This window comes from Ictalurus punctatus, chromosome 13 (genome assembly GCF_001660625.3).
Source record: "Ictalurus punctatus breed USDA103 chromosome 13, Coco_2.0, whole genome shotgun sequence".
Classification (NCBI taxonomy): Eukaryota; Metazoa; Chordata; class Actinopteri; order Siluriformes; family Ictaluridae; genus Ictalurus; species Ictalurus punctatus.
The window spans coordinates 17,130,279-17,147,576 of record NC_030428.2 but is presented as its reverse complement, the minus strand read 5'-3'; the positions used below and the strand labels follow the sequence as shown (position 1 = coordinate 17,147,576).

The 17,298-nt window shown below is 37.4% G+C and overlaps 1 protein-coding gene across 4 annotated transcripts in view; it reads right to left on the bottom strand.

Annotated features, from left to right (window-relative positions):
* The window catches only part of rbfox3a (RNA binding fox-1 homolog 3a), a 376,227-nt gene extending 359,321 nt beyond the window's left edge, over window positions 1–16,906 (bottom strand). For 3 of the 4 annotated variants that reach the window (XM_017482608.3, XM_017482612.3, XM_047159288.2), the window contains exon 1: window positions 16,515–16,906. The gene's annotated coding sequence lies outside the window, so the exon portion shown is untranslated. The remainder of the gene's footprint in view (window positions 1–16,514) is intronic. The other variant, XM_017482611.3, reaches the window with a different exon arrangement.
* Between the last annotated feature and the right edge of the window lie 392 nt (window positions 16,907–17,298).

Below are 17,298 nucleotides of genomic sequence, written 5' to 3'. Positions count from 1 at the left end.
ATTATGGTGTAATCTATATGTATATGGAAAATAAATTAATAAATAACAAGTCAGATCACATTGTTTTATTTCCCTTTTGTCAAAGAATGCAGCACATTGCTGAAAGTGTCATTATCGGTTATGTCACAATGTTACTAGATACAGAATCAAGCAAAGCAGAGCCACTACTGTCAACATACTATAAACTGTCGATGGGCAGAAAAGAGCTTACTTTACTATATAGCCCTTGTATGTACAGATGATGTCACATCACCAGTATACACTCTTGTGATAAGAGACTGAGAAAGAATAAATAAATAGGTGATGGACCTAAAGTGTATGTGCATATATACATTTCATATATATATATATATATATATATATATATATATATATATATATATATATATATATATATATATATTAACTATACACAGTAAGTATATATATATATATATATATATATATATATATATATATATATATATATTAACTATACACAGTAAGTATATATATATATATATATATATATATATATATATATATTAACTATACACAGTAAGTATATATGTGTGTGTTTCAGTGAGTGAGTGAGAGAGAGAGAGAGAGAGAGAGAGAGAGAGAGAGAGAAAATGACAAAGAGTGAGAGTGTGTGGCTAGCTGTCTCCAGCCGTCCCATGAGACTACTCTCTTTACACCCACTATCTTGTGAGGCCAGGTGGAAGATGAAGAGTGAGTCACAGCCTGACAAGACGACATGCACAAGACAAAGTAGGGTCCACCCCTCTCCTCCACCCCGGCCAAGCCATGTGTGAATAACACACCAGTCTAATGACTTTCTCAACTTAGCGAAGGCACAATGGAAAGTACCACACAAGGCCCTGTAATGATGTATAGGCCCTACAAACCATGTATGGACATGCATTTCACACATTAACCTCCTCCGTGAACAGTATGTTCAACTATTACAGCCTGAAGAGGCAGACGAGGACGTGTGCCTTAGTCACGAATTTCTTAGCGTAGCTTAACAGATACTTTAAGTTATTATGAACAGAAAAGAAATCAAATTAATTGCAGCAAACAAATCTGATTGAGGATCTTTTTATCTGTTGAGAGGCTTCTTATGTTCATTTGTTCAGCCAAGATTTTGCATTCCTGATTTAACCTAGTCAGCAGTAATTTCCCTAATCATTGCTGATATTAACCGGACGAACATTATGAGTTGATTATGATGATTCGTTCTTTTATCACATGATAAGTCTTGAAAGGCAAAGCATAAAACATCAGTCACTTCCTCAAGCCAAAAGCATGAAAGTGAGCTAGTGTCACAGAACTATGTCAATAGCCAAGACAATGCAATTTTTTTTATCGTCATCTAATTTAGATTAAAATACTGAGTTCCTTATAGTACATTGCATAGTTTTAGTTATTCACAAGCTCTTCATTTAATATACCAGATTCAGTTAATCAAGCTTTTAGGAGTATCTGATAATAAGAATCACACATAGCCTTTTGTTCAATGTTACTAAATATACTTTTGCCTGTTGTCTCTTAATAAAGAAAAAAATAATGCTTTTTCCAAGCTTTGGAACTGGTGTACAGCTCATCATAGAGTCACTGTATTTACATTCATTTTTATAAATATACATTACAGGGTGCTTTGTTAGCAGCCAGCTAACAATGTGATCAACTGTAACTCTTTCATAGCAAACTTAAAAATCAAATCAGAGAGAGAGAGAGAGAGAGAGAGAGAGAGAGAGAGAGAGAGAGAGAGAACCCAACATTAATTAAAATTCTTCAATTCAAGGACTCTTTTGATTGACCGTAATGGTTTAGTAATCTTGTCTCTGTGCCTTGACCTACTCTGTCACTGTTTGCGATTTATGGCACCCAGTTACAATTTGTATTAGCTTGCCAGGAGAATGGGCTTCAGTGAAAGCACAGAAGGCCCTTTGAGACTAGATAATGTGTGCCTTTACCACACATTTACCCAGTTCTACCTGTCAATTCCTTATTCATGTACTCTAACTGCTATCTTTACAGGAGTAAATCTGATATACGTCTGCGATCTTTTGAATGATTGCTGCATTGGTGTGTCCCTCTCGAGGACATTTGAATCAAAATGAGTAAATCAGTATACAGTCTACAGTTATTCTGAGAAAAACAAAAACATTGCAGAGATAATTTTATACCTAAAAGTGTGCAGTATAACCTGCCCAATGCTGCCTTAGGATCCTTTGTTGTACTATCTATAGCATTATCCAAATTGCCAAGGATTAAACATAGGAGAGAGTCAATTTATGGAGTAAACTACAGCTGCAGCAGCATCTTAATTAAAGTAAATCTGAACATTTCAGCCCATTTGTGGAGCCTTTACACCAAAGGTCAGGATGTCAATTTTGATCAGTGTAACTGCCAGAACCAGTAAGCCAGGAATGAAGGTGAGCCTTGAGCCCATTTCTGACACAGATAATAATCGTCAGTTAAATCTGTGTGCTTCTTCATCTTTCATAATCGTCATCCGTGATGACTACTGAAAACAACATACATGATTGCAAACTATTGCACTATTGTGTAGTAAAGCAGAAGCTAATTTCTGAGCCACCCACAGAAGCCAAGAAGGAGAAAAACCTTCTTTAATATAGATGATTTATAACTATCAATGGGAAAAAAACAGAGAATATAATAAAAAATAAGAACAAAATGTTCATACTATTATTATATACTACATATATACTACATACTATATATGTTCATATATATGTGTATGTGTATATATATATATATATATATATATATATATATATATATATATATATATATATATATATATATAGATAGATAGATAGATAGATAGATAGATAGATATACCTCAAATATTCTCACAGTTATCTGTGTTGTTTAGTGCAAACTATCTGAGCCTGAAAAGTTTAAAAAGTTTTTTAAAGTTTATTAAAATTAACCTTTAATATTAAAAAAGAATAGTGCAGATATAGACTAAAGTGAAGTATAATGCATACAACTCAATTAGTTGTGAAATAATAACAAGTGAAAATGAGCAGCAATGCTAAACTTTTAAGTTTTATGTTCAACTAAATGTTCTTCCTGTATCCACCTGGGTTTCCTTGAGGCTCTCCGGTTTCCTCCCATCTCCAAAAACTATGCCAGTATGAATGAGTGTGTGAATGAGTGTGTGATTGTGTGTTTTCACAGTGCCATGTGCTGAACTGGCATCCCATCAAGGCTGCATTCCCACCTCATGCCCAGTGTTCCCAAGATAGACTCTGGATTCATAGTGACTCTGAGTAGGATAAAAGAGTTACTGAAGATGATGAATGAACAGCAATGCAATATTTTAAACTGCATGTCATTTATCAGAGAGAACATCACACAGGCATTAAACTAACTAATGTGGCCAATAAAGTGGTCAAATGTTTAAGATCCCAGGGTCTCAGAACATTAAAAGATATTGCATTGGTGTTGTGGATGAGTAAAAATATTTATTTTAGTCTTTATTCCACACAATTACATATGTCATTATACTGTTTCATTCCAATAGAGCAGCCTTGGTCAGGGAGCCCCAAGAGGCATACAGAAATCCATTAGCAGAAACCTCGATGACCCAGGCTGTGTTTCTGAATGCATACAAGCAAGGCTATATCCAAATGATGAAATGGTTGAATTATTTTTACTAAAAAAAAAAAAAAATTGCCACCTTGCCTACTAGTCATTGTGTATTAGTATTACATTCTTGATGTATTTTAATAAATAAAAAAAATAATGACTAATTGATAATCAGTTAATTATTACATTAATGATAATAAAACCAATAAACAGGGGAAATCTGAATCTTTGCAATACACTTGGTTCATAGGACTAGAGTTGAGAATCCTTTTAATTATTTGTTTTCAAAATACTTAATTAATGTATTCAGTAATCATAATATAAGTATTACCAAACATTTAGAATCAATGTTTAATCACGATATCGATAATTACATATTACTTGATAATAATGGTCTGTCAAAAGTAAGAGAAAAAGATTTACATCTGAAGGTAACTAATGAAAAAAATAATTGATCAAATTTACCATAATAAAGAATATACAGTATAGGATATACATACTGTATGTGTGTAATGTGCAGAGCAGTCCTAGCCTCAGTATATACTCTGTGATATTCTTGAGAACATTCAATTAAATTATTACCCTAGAAGGTCTCATGCACAATTAAAATCTGAATTATGATGAATCGTTTTTAATCACTTCTGAGTCTGAAAGTGTATAGTCTTTTGTCTTCTATAGAGAGGGCTAGACATCTATGACTAGTGAAGAAAAACTACAGGGAGAACAAGATGTACTTTTTGGTCTGTCTTTCAGAAGACAAAAAAATGAATAGAATTATTTTCCAAAGAACTATATGTTCTTTTTTTTTGTTGTTTATTATCACATTGTTATATTTAGATTTAACATATGTGCATACTTCAACGAACAAATATACATTTTCATTATCTATGAGTTACACTTGGGAGTGGTTTTATAACACTGATAGCTTGTCAGTGGAAGAGCTAAACTGGAGGGCATCTGCTGGGAGATTGAATTTTATTAGTTTGCTTTGTACTCTATTTCAGTAATGTTTCCTAGGCCACATTTACTCTGTACTTCACTGATTTTATGGCTTCTCTCTTTGAACAGTATATTGAGCTCCTACACTGTTAAAAATGGTACTTCGGCTAACCTTCATCACCACCACCAGCTGGCCCAGGTTGGCCTTTATAACTATCTTACTGATATGCTGAATGTGTTGTGCAGTATGATATATGGAAGAACATTTTTCAGTATAATCATACCATGCAGGCTGAGTGCACTGCACTGACTGTAAACCAAACCGTGTGTATGTGTGTGTACACTCCACACGAAAAATAAGTGCATGCCCCATATCCATAAAACACATATGCACCAGGCCTCAGTCACTGGGTTGGTTGTGAGAATAGATGAAGTCCTTGGTGACCTGACCTCCATTAGAACACTCATTCTCAACTGATGGGGCGTGATAACATCAACTATTGATTAGGGGATAGAGAAAAAAATGACAAAAGAGGAGAGAGGGAGAGACAGACAGACTGAAAGAGGTGAAGGGGAGAATAAAGAGAAAAAGAGGAATGAGGGAGGAAGGTGAGTTGCTGTCTAAGCAGCTCACAGAATTGATCAGGTCTGTGACTCTGGCCCTTGATCTCAGCTCGAGACCAATTCACTCAGCTTTCCAAAATATGCCATAGTCACTTCCATCCCAATCCAGGAGAACTTTGAATCTAAATGCAAATCAACTTTAAGGCAATTAAACAACCTACCGAACATGATCTTAAGACAAGCAGGGACTAAAGCAATATTTAATCTTAATCCTCAACACTGGAATACCATAACTGATGACTAAGAAAAAAAAATAATAATTTTAAAAAACGCAAGCTTAAACTTGAAAAGAGAATCTAAAAAAAGGAAAGATAAGTTCTCATGCTGTTATTAAAAATGCTTTTTGAGCATTATTCCTACATGCTTGATTTTAAAGGTGACTATGGACTTGTGTATTATTCATTAAACAACCCGACATAATGCCATTAATATAAATTGCAAAAGACATTTGGTGCCATGTAACTTTGAAAGTGCCCCTTGCAGCAGAATTCCATGAGTACTGGCTCCCATTGATCTTATCTTTGGATCTAGGTTGACTTTTTTTCTGATCGATGCCCTGGGGGAAGATTGAAGCTGGGATTGAGGGGCTGTCGATGACTGACATCAATGATGTAGAACAGTGGTGAGCCCGACTGCACTTGCTTGTCCTGACCTGAAGTGAGGCACACAGCCACGGCTGGCCAAGGACAAAAGGAGGACTTGGCGGCACTGAGAGCTGTAGCAGGTGCAGGCTCTCCTCTTGCCCTGCTGGGACTATAGAGCAAGAACGATGGGGTGCTTCCTGTTCCCCACATGACCAGCTACAGTCCAGGACGATGGGGGTGTTTCCTGTTCCCCAGCCAGAGCTCATGAGCTCACAAGACAAAGACAGAAACGGAGTGCCAAAATTTGAAACCCTTGAAAGACTAAATTATTGCCATTTTGTCCACTCTTCATCCATTCCGGTGTGAATATATACTACGATTGTCTGTATGAACATTCCTGTGGAAGGCTGGCTGGAACGTTTTTATTTTGGACTTCTATGAGCCTGAACAGCAAGAGTGGAGTTTTCTGGTTGATTAGGCTGTTTTTCTGTGAGATGCTGATGACATCCAGTGTAGCTGAGCACTCAGAAACATAGTGTTCTTCCATGTACAGGCCCTGACATTGATCACCCTCAAACAAGTCTTGTACACAGGTCAGATTCACACTGACAGTTGGTATTGCAAAGGATCTATATTTTTTAAGGGATGCTCCATAGGTTTCTTGTACAGTTAAATCTCTAAAATGGTTTTAGTTTGGAACCCTTTCTGATAGGGAAGCACTTTGTTGTAAGGTATTGCAAAAGTTGATCATTTTAAATAACAACACAGCACAAGATTTGTTCTTATACCACAAGAATTTGCCAACGGTTTAATTTTTTATTCACTTAAGAATGACACAACATATTTTCATTTGCTTATAGTTTAATGTTGCAGAATATCCACAAAACAAGTTACTTCCTCTCATCACTTAATCTATATATGTCTATAAATAGTCATACTCTCACCAGTCTGTCTTTCTTCTCTCTTGTGAAGCTATTTTCAGAGTTTGCACAAAATAACATATGCAAACCTTCGACTCATATATCAGTACAATTACATGCAATCACTAATCATTAATGGAATCAAAGCTTAGCAAGAGCTAACACTATATCAAACTCTGATTAAAATATTGTATGACCTTTGTAAGGAGTAAAGCAAAAGGATACTTTTGAAGCAAAATTCTGCTGGTTTTCCTGAAAGGAAGGCAAACTTAAAAGATGATTCCTTTCAGCGAGAGACTCTGAGTCTGCGAGATGATTTGCATTCAGACCACAAGGCCGTATGCACAAGCTTGATGCACCAGAAACACTGGACCTAATGTAAAGAACAGCTTGATGTATTCATGAAACTAAACTGCTTAATAAACATTCATATTTATACGGCTATATCTAAAGGCTGGAGATGACTGAAACATGACAAAGAGGCAGAGGAGCCTCTGTTTCGCTCCTTCTGTCTGTGTAGGGTGTATTTGATGATTAACCAGCATGCTAGCTGACACAGTGGAGGTGGCTGGCCTCTAGTGGGAGACACTCTAAAGCAGAGCTTTCCAAGCGAGCCAACCTCAGAGCTGCACTCCTACATATTTTCTGTTTATATCTCACTGGGATGAAGCTCTAAAACTAGTGCTGCTAAAATAAATGCTGCTATGGTTTCACACACACAAGTGGTTTCTCCGACTGTATTTTCTTCATTGAGTTAAAATATTTCATGGCATTTTCTTTTCCCCAAACTAGACAGGCTGATAACAGATATGGATCTCAAAGTGTGCAAGATTCATTGCCTGAATTCAGCACTCATGAACAGACATCCAAATTCATTCTTCCAGTAGTAAAGTATTTATTTTTTTACCTCTCTCAGTGTGTCAAAATACTGCAGCTTGGGGTTGGATTACAGCGTGATGCTCATAAGTTCCGCTTAATACATTTCTATTATGCACTGTTACCATTTGGTGTCTTGAGCCTGGACCTCTGGGATGGTCTGGAATTAAAAATCAGTCTAGCTTTAAAGTGTCATACTACATTTGTCCAAAAAGGAAATGAAGTGTGTTAACTAGTATTATGGCATAGGGCTTCATTAAGTTCAACATAGAATGTGACAACAAAGCTTTGTGTGAAAATGTGAATACTTTTCTGTATAACATTGTATAACACAACACTACTGTACCAATTTAATCTATTTTAATGAATTGTTTTTGTTACTTTCACCCCAACTGGATATAAAAGAATACTTATTATTCCTCAGCCATTACTAGCAGCCAATACTTAGTACATATGCTATCAACGTTTTCCTTTTCTCCCTCATTCTCTGCACCATCTTTCCGCTTCTCCTCCAGCACTGTCTAGTCTACATGTGTCTCTAAGAGGTAGCATAGGTAGAGAATTCCAGAACGTCTTGATGGCCAGTCCACCTTTGCCTACCTAATTTAATCAGAAATCTACCTGTCAATGAAACCTGTTCCTGATGGCCTGTGGTCTATTTTGAACTGTAAAAAATTCTGTAAATGTTGCAGTAATTTACTGCCAACCAGGTAGTAAAGTACTGCAAAATTTACGGTACAAAAACTGTAAAACATGATGTCTTGCTCGAGGACCCTGCAACAGAAGTTTAGTACTAGTGAGACTTGAACACACAAACTTCTGATATGTAATGCAAAACCTTAACCACTGAGCCATCAAAGCTCATGCAAGTAGCTTCCACTGATTCAATGCAATCTTTTAGCATGAGTTAATTCAGTGGTAGAGGTGGTTAGTGCAAGCTAGTTTGGTGGTTCAGTGGTTAAGGCTGTGAGTTACAGATCAGAAGTTCATGTATTCAAACCTCAGCACTGCCAAACTGCCATGGTTGATTCCTTGAGCAAGACCCTTAACCTTCAATTCTGTTGTAACCTGCATCAGCCAAATAAGCAAATGTACTGGGTTATGTGATATTTTATACTATGTAAGATATTACTATACTTTACTGTAAATATTTTTGCACCTGTTTTACTGTAAACTTTACAATACTTTAATGACTTCTATACTCGTAATTGCTGTAAAATTTACAGTACATACAGCGTATTTCTTAAATTTTAAATGTCAAATTACAGTTAACTACAGAATAAAAAAGACTTAATGGGAGTTCTGCCTACTACAGAATAAAAAAGACATAATGGGCGTTCTGCCTAATTATATTATCTCACGAATTAGCTTAACTCTTGAATAAAAGAGGCTTGCTCTTCTCTGACCCCCAAAAGGTGTGAAATCTACCTGTAAACTGCAGTATCAAGATTTACTTACACACACATAACTCAAGTCAGGATCGAGACAGAAAATAGGTAATGTCCAAGGCCACCTGGGGAAGAGTTAATGTTGACCAGCTGCCATCCTTATTCACTCATTCACTCACTGACTCGCTTTGGGAAAAGACAGAGTAGCCAGTTCGACTAGAGCTGTCAGTTCTCTCTCCTGTAACAAGTGTGCCCATCACAGAGAACCTGGCAGAGAGGATGGATGGAAGTGCTCTGAGGGTTTATGAGAGATGACAGCTTCTGCTAAATAAAAGCACACATGCACACAGACAGTGGGCAGGGTCGAGCACACGGGGTTCCCACTCTGCTGCTGTAGGACGGAGAGGCGATAGGCCTTTGTAAAATAATATAATATAATATAATATAATATACACACTTTCACACCTAGGAACAATTTGGCATAACCAATACACCTACCAGCATGTTTTTGGTTGTGGGAGTAAACCAAACAACCCAGAGGAAACCCACATGGACAAACTGAGAACATGCTAAACTCCTCAGACTCATAGAGTTCAGGATCTGAAACCCTAGAGTTGTTGGGCATTAACACTATTGCAGCATGCAACATGTGCTAATATAGTACCTGCTGGACTGTATTTTAAAAAATAAATAGAGGTATATATACCCTAGAAGTAGGGGTGAGCAATATAGCATGATACCCAAAGACATCATAATGCAACATTTTTAACACAATAATAGTATTGCTGAGGTTTTTCTAACAACATACAAAATGAAATTGTGGAGACATTTTATGACAGACTATATGTTTAAAGAGCCTAAATTTCTACTGACACATAAATGCAGTAGACTGGCGTGACACATGATTATATACTTTACGTCCCTACATGCATATACCTACAAGGTCAGTAGAACATGGGGTGGGCTGGCAGTATTTATAAAACATTACACTTAAACAGTGACCTCAGAAAGCAGAACAGAGAACAAACAGCAAATTGATTCTGTTTCTTGTTAGTGTAAAAAGTATCATCACCATACAGTACAAACATTTCTCTATAGATTTCGATTGCTCTATATGTAAACAAGTCCACAGTGTACAGTGGGTGTGATTTGATGGTTATACTGTATATAGTGTGACAGGTGCCCTGCTACCAGTGATAGTTTCGGCATTCAGAGCATTTATGTGTGTGCACAGCACAGCACGTCCCTGGGTCTCTGTTGTGTTTAGTAAGCATTTCTCTTTAATGAATTGATGTCAATACATGCACAAGTTTTTACATACAATCTTTCTCTCATGTGTAAACAAATAGTCTGTTTCTAATGTTTTCTTGTGGGAAAATATTTGCATGTATGTGGGATGGATTGTGTAAGGCCTAGTGTAGAGAATGAGTTTGGCATTTGACTGATTATAATACTAAAGTAAAAAAAATAAAAAATAAATAAAAATGCCACAGCGCCATGATCACTGGCCTTCCCTTTCATTAACCATCCTCAGGTTAAGAGTGGTCACTTGCCATTATATGTGGAATATACATATGTATATATATTATATATGTGTGTTGTGTGTGTGTGAATATATATATATATATATATATATATATATATATATATATATATATATATATATATATATATATATATATATATATATATATATAAAATACTGCATATATATTGGTAGGGAACTTTTACATATTCAGACTTGTGTGTGTAATCAGTAACTATGGTTACAACATAAAATTACACTTGCATCTAGTTGTTGCTATTATTAGTAAGAGGAAAAAATAACGTGGTGAATTTGTAGGAAGAGCTGCTTGAGCGAGTATACCGAAAGAAGATTCTCAATCCCTGCTGAACATAACGGCTCGTTCACCAGTTAATACAAGTTCACCCATTTTCTCCTCTCCTCCCGCTAGACTTTTTTTTCATTCAATCTCCCTATCTTCCCGCAGCAGCCCTCTGAAATACCCACCATGGCCACACGACAGATCAGCCTGGCGCGAAAGCCATAGCCCCCATCCTTATTACAGAGGCTTGCACCGCGCTCTAATCACCACCACCAGACCCAGCAGAGAGAGAGAGAGAGAGAGAGAGAGAGAGAGAGAGAAGGGGAGAGAGAGAAGGAGAGAGAAAGAGTGATAGATCGTTAAGGGCTAGGGTCTGTGCCTCAGAAGCGGTTGCGGTGTTAACCAGCTTTTCCACTCGTTTGGTGGATTGAGGCAACACAAGAGAGACCCTCAAGGGGCTAGAGTCACCCTGCACACCCCCCCGCTGACACACACTAATAGTCAGTGCTCTCCCAGGACTGGTGGTACCTCAAACACATACACACATTGACGGACACACACTTACACACACAAAATCCAACATCAAACAGACTGTGGATAAAGCCAGCCTTTCCCCCAGTCAGTGCGCTTTTTATTTCAGCCTCTGCAAGAAGAAGGGAGGAAATTGTTGGCTAAGCTGCCTTTTGTCAGTGTGCTACATAGGGACCAGCCTCTCATCTTTCTTTCCTGCTCCACCTTAAAGCTTGTTCTTTGGAACATTGTCAGCATGTCCAACCAGTACACGCTGACCCAATACATATACATTTTCATGTTTGACCTTTTCAACTCCAGACACTTCTTAAGAAATATGCATGATTGAGAGAAACTGTTTCAGTGGAGTGCAACAATGATTTTTTTCAAATCAACTTAACTTGTCTGGGACCAAAAACCTCTCCCTGTGTTGGACTATCAAAGCTGTCGCTGGGAGGCTCAGATTGAATTGCTCCAGGCTTGGCATTCACATATGCTGAACTCTGCTTTGCAGGAGAGATGTAAATGCCTACAGCACTTTTAGCTTTATTAGTGCACATGTAGCTTTATTGTTATTTTTTACATTAAGGAAAAGTAAAAAAAGAATGCCAGTCACTTTTCCTGACAATACAATTGTTTTTGGTGACAAGGTGTGCAATGGGTAATGTTGCAGACTCATAGTTTGATCCTGAGCTCAGATTACTCTCTGTGTGGAGTTATGCATGTTCTCACTGAGTCTGCGTGGGTATCTTCGTTTCCTCCGACCTCACAAAAATGTCAGTAGGTGGATTTGCTACTCAGAATTGCCCTTAGGTGGGAATGTGTGTGTACATGGTGCCCTGCAATAGACTGGCATCTATCCACGGTGCATTCCTGCCATGCGCCCAGTTTTCCCAGGATTCACCGCAATCCTAACCAGGATAAAGCGGTTACTGATGATGAATATGTGAATATACAACTGCTGTTTTGCAAAAAATGTTCAAAAACATGCTAGCTCTCCAAAGCATGTTTGTATAAAAAGAAAGGCACATTTGGTGCTGAAAGAATTCAGCATAATGTACATGATTTTAGAGAAGCCAAAAACTTACTAATGCTCTTGTTCAGTTTCTTTATCTTATCTTATTTCTGAAATATACCTCTGAAAGTGAGTCTGTTGTGAATGCTGCTGTAGTTATGGTGTTCTGTAACTGTGAGTGATTACGAGTCTGGTCGTAGTGCTGCTCCACTCCACAAAAATACACACAGCATGGCAATTCATGACACGTGGATGACTCACTGTTCCTGAGCCCGCAGAACAATTGTCGCTTCAAAGGCATAAACCTTGGGCCTTACTTATGTACTGCATCAGAGGAAAGACAGGAAGTCATCAAAGGATCCAAAAGACAGTATTCAAGACTTTGTGCATTGAGGCACTGACACGTTCGGCACTATTTACATAGGCACGCATTATATTTAGCTCGCTGTCACGACACAGCACATGCAAGTGCCAAAGCACTGCACATCTCATGGAAGCACCTGAATGCACCTGCAGAGTAATGAGTAATCATAATTACAGCGATTCAATAAAGGCACAGGCAATAGTCCACGTGAACTGAATATAAATACAAAGATAAGGATCTAGTCAGCTTGAAATGAACTCAGATTGCTCCCGCAGTTAGAAATAGTGAGTATAACAACCTGTCAACTGAAATGATCATTTCCATGCTTATTTGTTGTTGGCGATCAACTGTATTAGCTGGAAAAGATTTTTTAGTTTATGTTTATCCTCTCTTTGCCTTACCAAAACTGTTTTGGAGAATGGGAAGAGGTGTGTGTGTGTGTGTGTGTGTATGTGTATTAAGGGGGGGTGTAGTAGATCTGAGTGTGACAGATTTATTACTCTCTGCTCCAGTCGAATGAGAGCAAGCAATAAATAAGGTGTGAGAGGAGAAAGCTCTCCATTGAACATAATCAAGTAGATCCTTTAGACTCGCATCCGTCACTCTTGTGGCTTCAGTGACAACAGGGGGTCCAAGGTGAGGTGAGAGTAGTTCCCTTTATTCCCAAGCCAATATACCTTACTGTACAAAAAAACAACAAAAAAACAAAAACAAACAAACAAACAAACAAAAACAATAGCATAAAATATTATATAAAACTATAAAACATTATCTTTACTACCAGCACCTATAGTAATCAAGGGAATTTTTTCAACAGACTCATGACTGAGTTACTGATCTTTCGTTCATCTGGCTTGCCACTTTAAACAACATACAAGTTCTCGTATTCTTTTATGGTTCTTAAGAGGTCTCTTCTGGTCAGGCATTACTAACTGAACCACCAGAACAATTCCAACATTATGACGGAATGAGTAAATGATACCTTAATGACACTGTGACTCTATTTCTGGCAGTTCTCTGTGCTAGCTACTGTCTCTGTCTCAAACTCTCTTTACATTTCTGACGCTAAGAGCTGCGTAATACAACTGGGCAATTTAGAAATTGAATTTAACACCCAAAAAAATATCAGCTAGAGGCATATAAGACTCGCTATTAAAAAAGCCTTGGATGATAAACATCACCTTAAGATAGTCTATTATAATACTAGTCTTGTTAGTGCGACACAATTAACTGCATATTATTCATAACCACAGTTTTAGCAAAGAAGCTTTTTAAAAAGAATCCAAAGAATACATTTTCTATAAATGTCTACTTTCTCTGTAATCATGCAATGTATTCTCTTGAAACATGTAATGCATTCTCTATAAATATACAATGCATTCTCTGTAAACATGTAATGCATTCTCTATTAATGTGTAATGCATTCTCTATTAATGTTTAATGCATTCTCTATAAATATACAACACATTCTCTATGAAAATGCAATGCATTCTCTATAAACATGTAATGCATTCTCTTTAAACATGTAATGCATTCTCTTTAAATGTTATGCATTTTATTTAAACATGTAATGCATTCTCTATAAATATACAATGCATTCTCTGTAAACATGTAATGCATTCTCTATTAATGTGTAATGCATTCTCTATTAATATACAATGCATTCTCTATAAACATGTAATGTATTCTCTATAAATATACAATGCATGCTCTATAAACATGTAATGCATTCTCTATAAACATGTAATGCATTCTCTATAAATATACAATGCATTCTCTATAAACGTTATTCATTCTTTATAAACATGTAATGCATTCTCTTTAAACATGTAATGCATTCTCTATAAACGTTATGCAATCTTTATAAACATGTAATGCATTCTCTTTAAACATGTAATGCATTCTCTTTAAATGTTATGCATTCTATTTAAACATGTAATGCATTCTCTTTAAACATGTAACGCATTCTCTATAAATTGCTAAAGCATTTTCTATAAATCTGTACTGCGCCACAAAGCTATGTTATCTATTTACTGGTATGTACATCAGAATTACGGATCACAACCACATATGCAAATCCCACTCTTATATCCAACTCTTTTTTCACAACGTTGGGTTGTGTAAGTATGTACGTGTAAGCATTGTACATTAGGTTCTCTAATAGAAAATACAATTGCTAGTTATTATAATATTATGATTTGTTCTTTCCAAATGGATTTTTAAGTCATTTATTCTCTGTGGTGGCATTGCACAGAATAATATTCCCTGACCATATACCTCAATCATTTTGTGCTGTCTTTTATTTGCCATGTGTGTCACAGCAGGATATTGACATCATATTGAGAAATGGTATCATCACCAGTCAGAAGACTCTAATAGCATCATGATGCACATAGCACAAACTGAGGCACCGGAGCAAAATGGCTCACTTCACCACAGCATGGTGCTTTGCAATGTATAGAGCAGCTTGTTCATAGTATGTTCACGTTTACTTTATTACTAATCATGTCATTTCATTTGTCTTCTTTTTTCCTTCATTAAGATGAGAACTTATTTCAGACTATAAACCAGTTTTTCTGATCCAGGTCTACATGTCTGTGGGCATTGTCTACAAAACGTTTTTGCAAATGCTTAATCAGACTACAAAGAGTAAGTAAAAGTAAAAAAATGAAAGGTTGCACAACTGTGAGTTTTGAAATACACCATCAATACATGAAGCCCAGCATGAACACGTTACCTTTTTATTTAAATCATTCATGTCCCACTGGCACAAACGAGCATGCAGGCCTATGACCAAAGAGAACTAACCCCGTACTAACCCAGTTAGAAATGGTAGATCATTTTGATGTGCTCGGATCTGTTTAGTGAATTATTTGTTAAAACATCTGGTTGCTGGCTGACTTTTGACACACTGTAAACAGCACACTGTTGCTGTTTTAGTTGTCACACATGCTTCACTGCTCGAGCAAACAGACACAAGTAAACTGGAAGTAAGACTCTGTTTCTGTCTGTCTCGCTGAATCGTCCTCTTTTTATCCTGACAGACCAGCACTCAACACTTATGATGTTCATGGTCCACATGTGAGTATATAGCAATGTACACACCCATGCCAACCATGTGAAAAATTCCTAAAACAAAGTAAAAGAAAAATCCATATGGCAAGTTTTTCTAGGAAAGAAAGAATATTTCAAAATAAGGCGGCTTTTAAAGTAGCCCACTGAAATTGCACCACCATATTCATTCAACATTATTTAACCCAAATGTAGAACATGCTTAATAAACCTCAAAATTGTAATGATATTCAGTTCTATTTCAGATGTTCCTACCTCTCGCCACACTCTCTATAATGTACATGTGGAAAGCTTGGGCACAGCGCTGACAGCATGACAGATAAATGCACCGTTTCAAGTAAGGGAAGAGAGCGTGGTGTACTTTTGAATATCACATAAGAGAAGATATGACAGTGAATCTCCGTAGGCAGTTTCTTAGCGGGTGACTGAAATTTAAAACCAGTGCATCTTTAACAAAAATCTGGAAATCAAATCAACTTGCCAGCGGATATTTGTTTCTGCCAAATGTAAATACCACAGTGTTGGAATGCTGCTGAGATAGAGAGTGAGACAGCACTGATTTCACACTCTTTTTACATAATGATCACCAAGAAGAAGTATTTTCCCAGAGTGAGAACACAACAAGAAAACAAAACAACACTTAGAAATATTCATAAAACAAAAGAATGATGTGGGTGTGCCATTCAGCCTTTCTTTTATATTGCCATCCTCCTGCAACTATGAGTTGCTGTGTGTTGGTGTATGAACACAGGTTTGTGTGTGTAGGAGGCGACAGAGAGACTTGTATACTCACAGTTTGAGCTGTCAGGTCATTCGGGTCCAGCGCTGGATCAGGGGCTCATCCTCTCACAGCTTATCCCACCGCAGGACACAAAGATAGAGAGAAAGAGAGAGTGAGAGCGAGAGAGTGAGAGAAAAAGAGAGAACGTTTTTTTTTTCCTCCTTTCCAGCTCTACACGCTTGTACAAGTACAAGGAAGAGAGAGATACAGGGAAACAGAGTGTAAGATCGAGAGAGAAAGAGAGAGAGAGAGATAGAGAAAGAGAGAGAGAGTGGGATGGGTCTGCAATGCGATCGGTCCTGGAAGAAAGCGAGCATTAGAATCAGTGCTACTGATTCTTTGGCGTGCTGTGTGTGTCTTCACACATAGCTGTGAGCACAGTGTGGTCAGCTACACGCGCCTGCAGTGTGTGTGTATACACACGCACACATACATACACACATACACACTCACAAGGAGGGGTGGGGGGTAGTGCCTAGGCATTCACTCACTGGCTGTGCATTACACTGTGAGAAACATCAGAGAGGGAATGCACGGGAGAGAGAGAGGGGAGGAGGAACAGAAAAAAGCGGGGGAAGGAGGAGGAGAGAGAGAGATAGAGAGAGAGCGGAGGAGGAAAGGATGCGCTGACAGTTTCATGCAAGCTTTTCTCTTGTTCTGGCCGTTAACGCAGGCTGACAGATACTGAACAGCAGAAGCACAAGGCATCATACACCTCCTCCTTTTCCATATCTCCCTTTTGCTGTGAATCTTACTCACCATAAACATATAGTCGCTCTCCTTTCATATAAGTCAC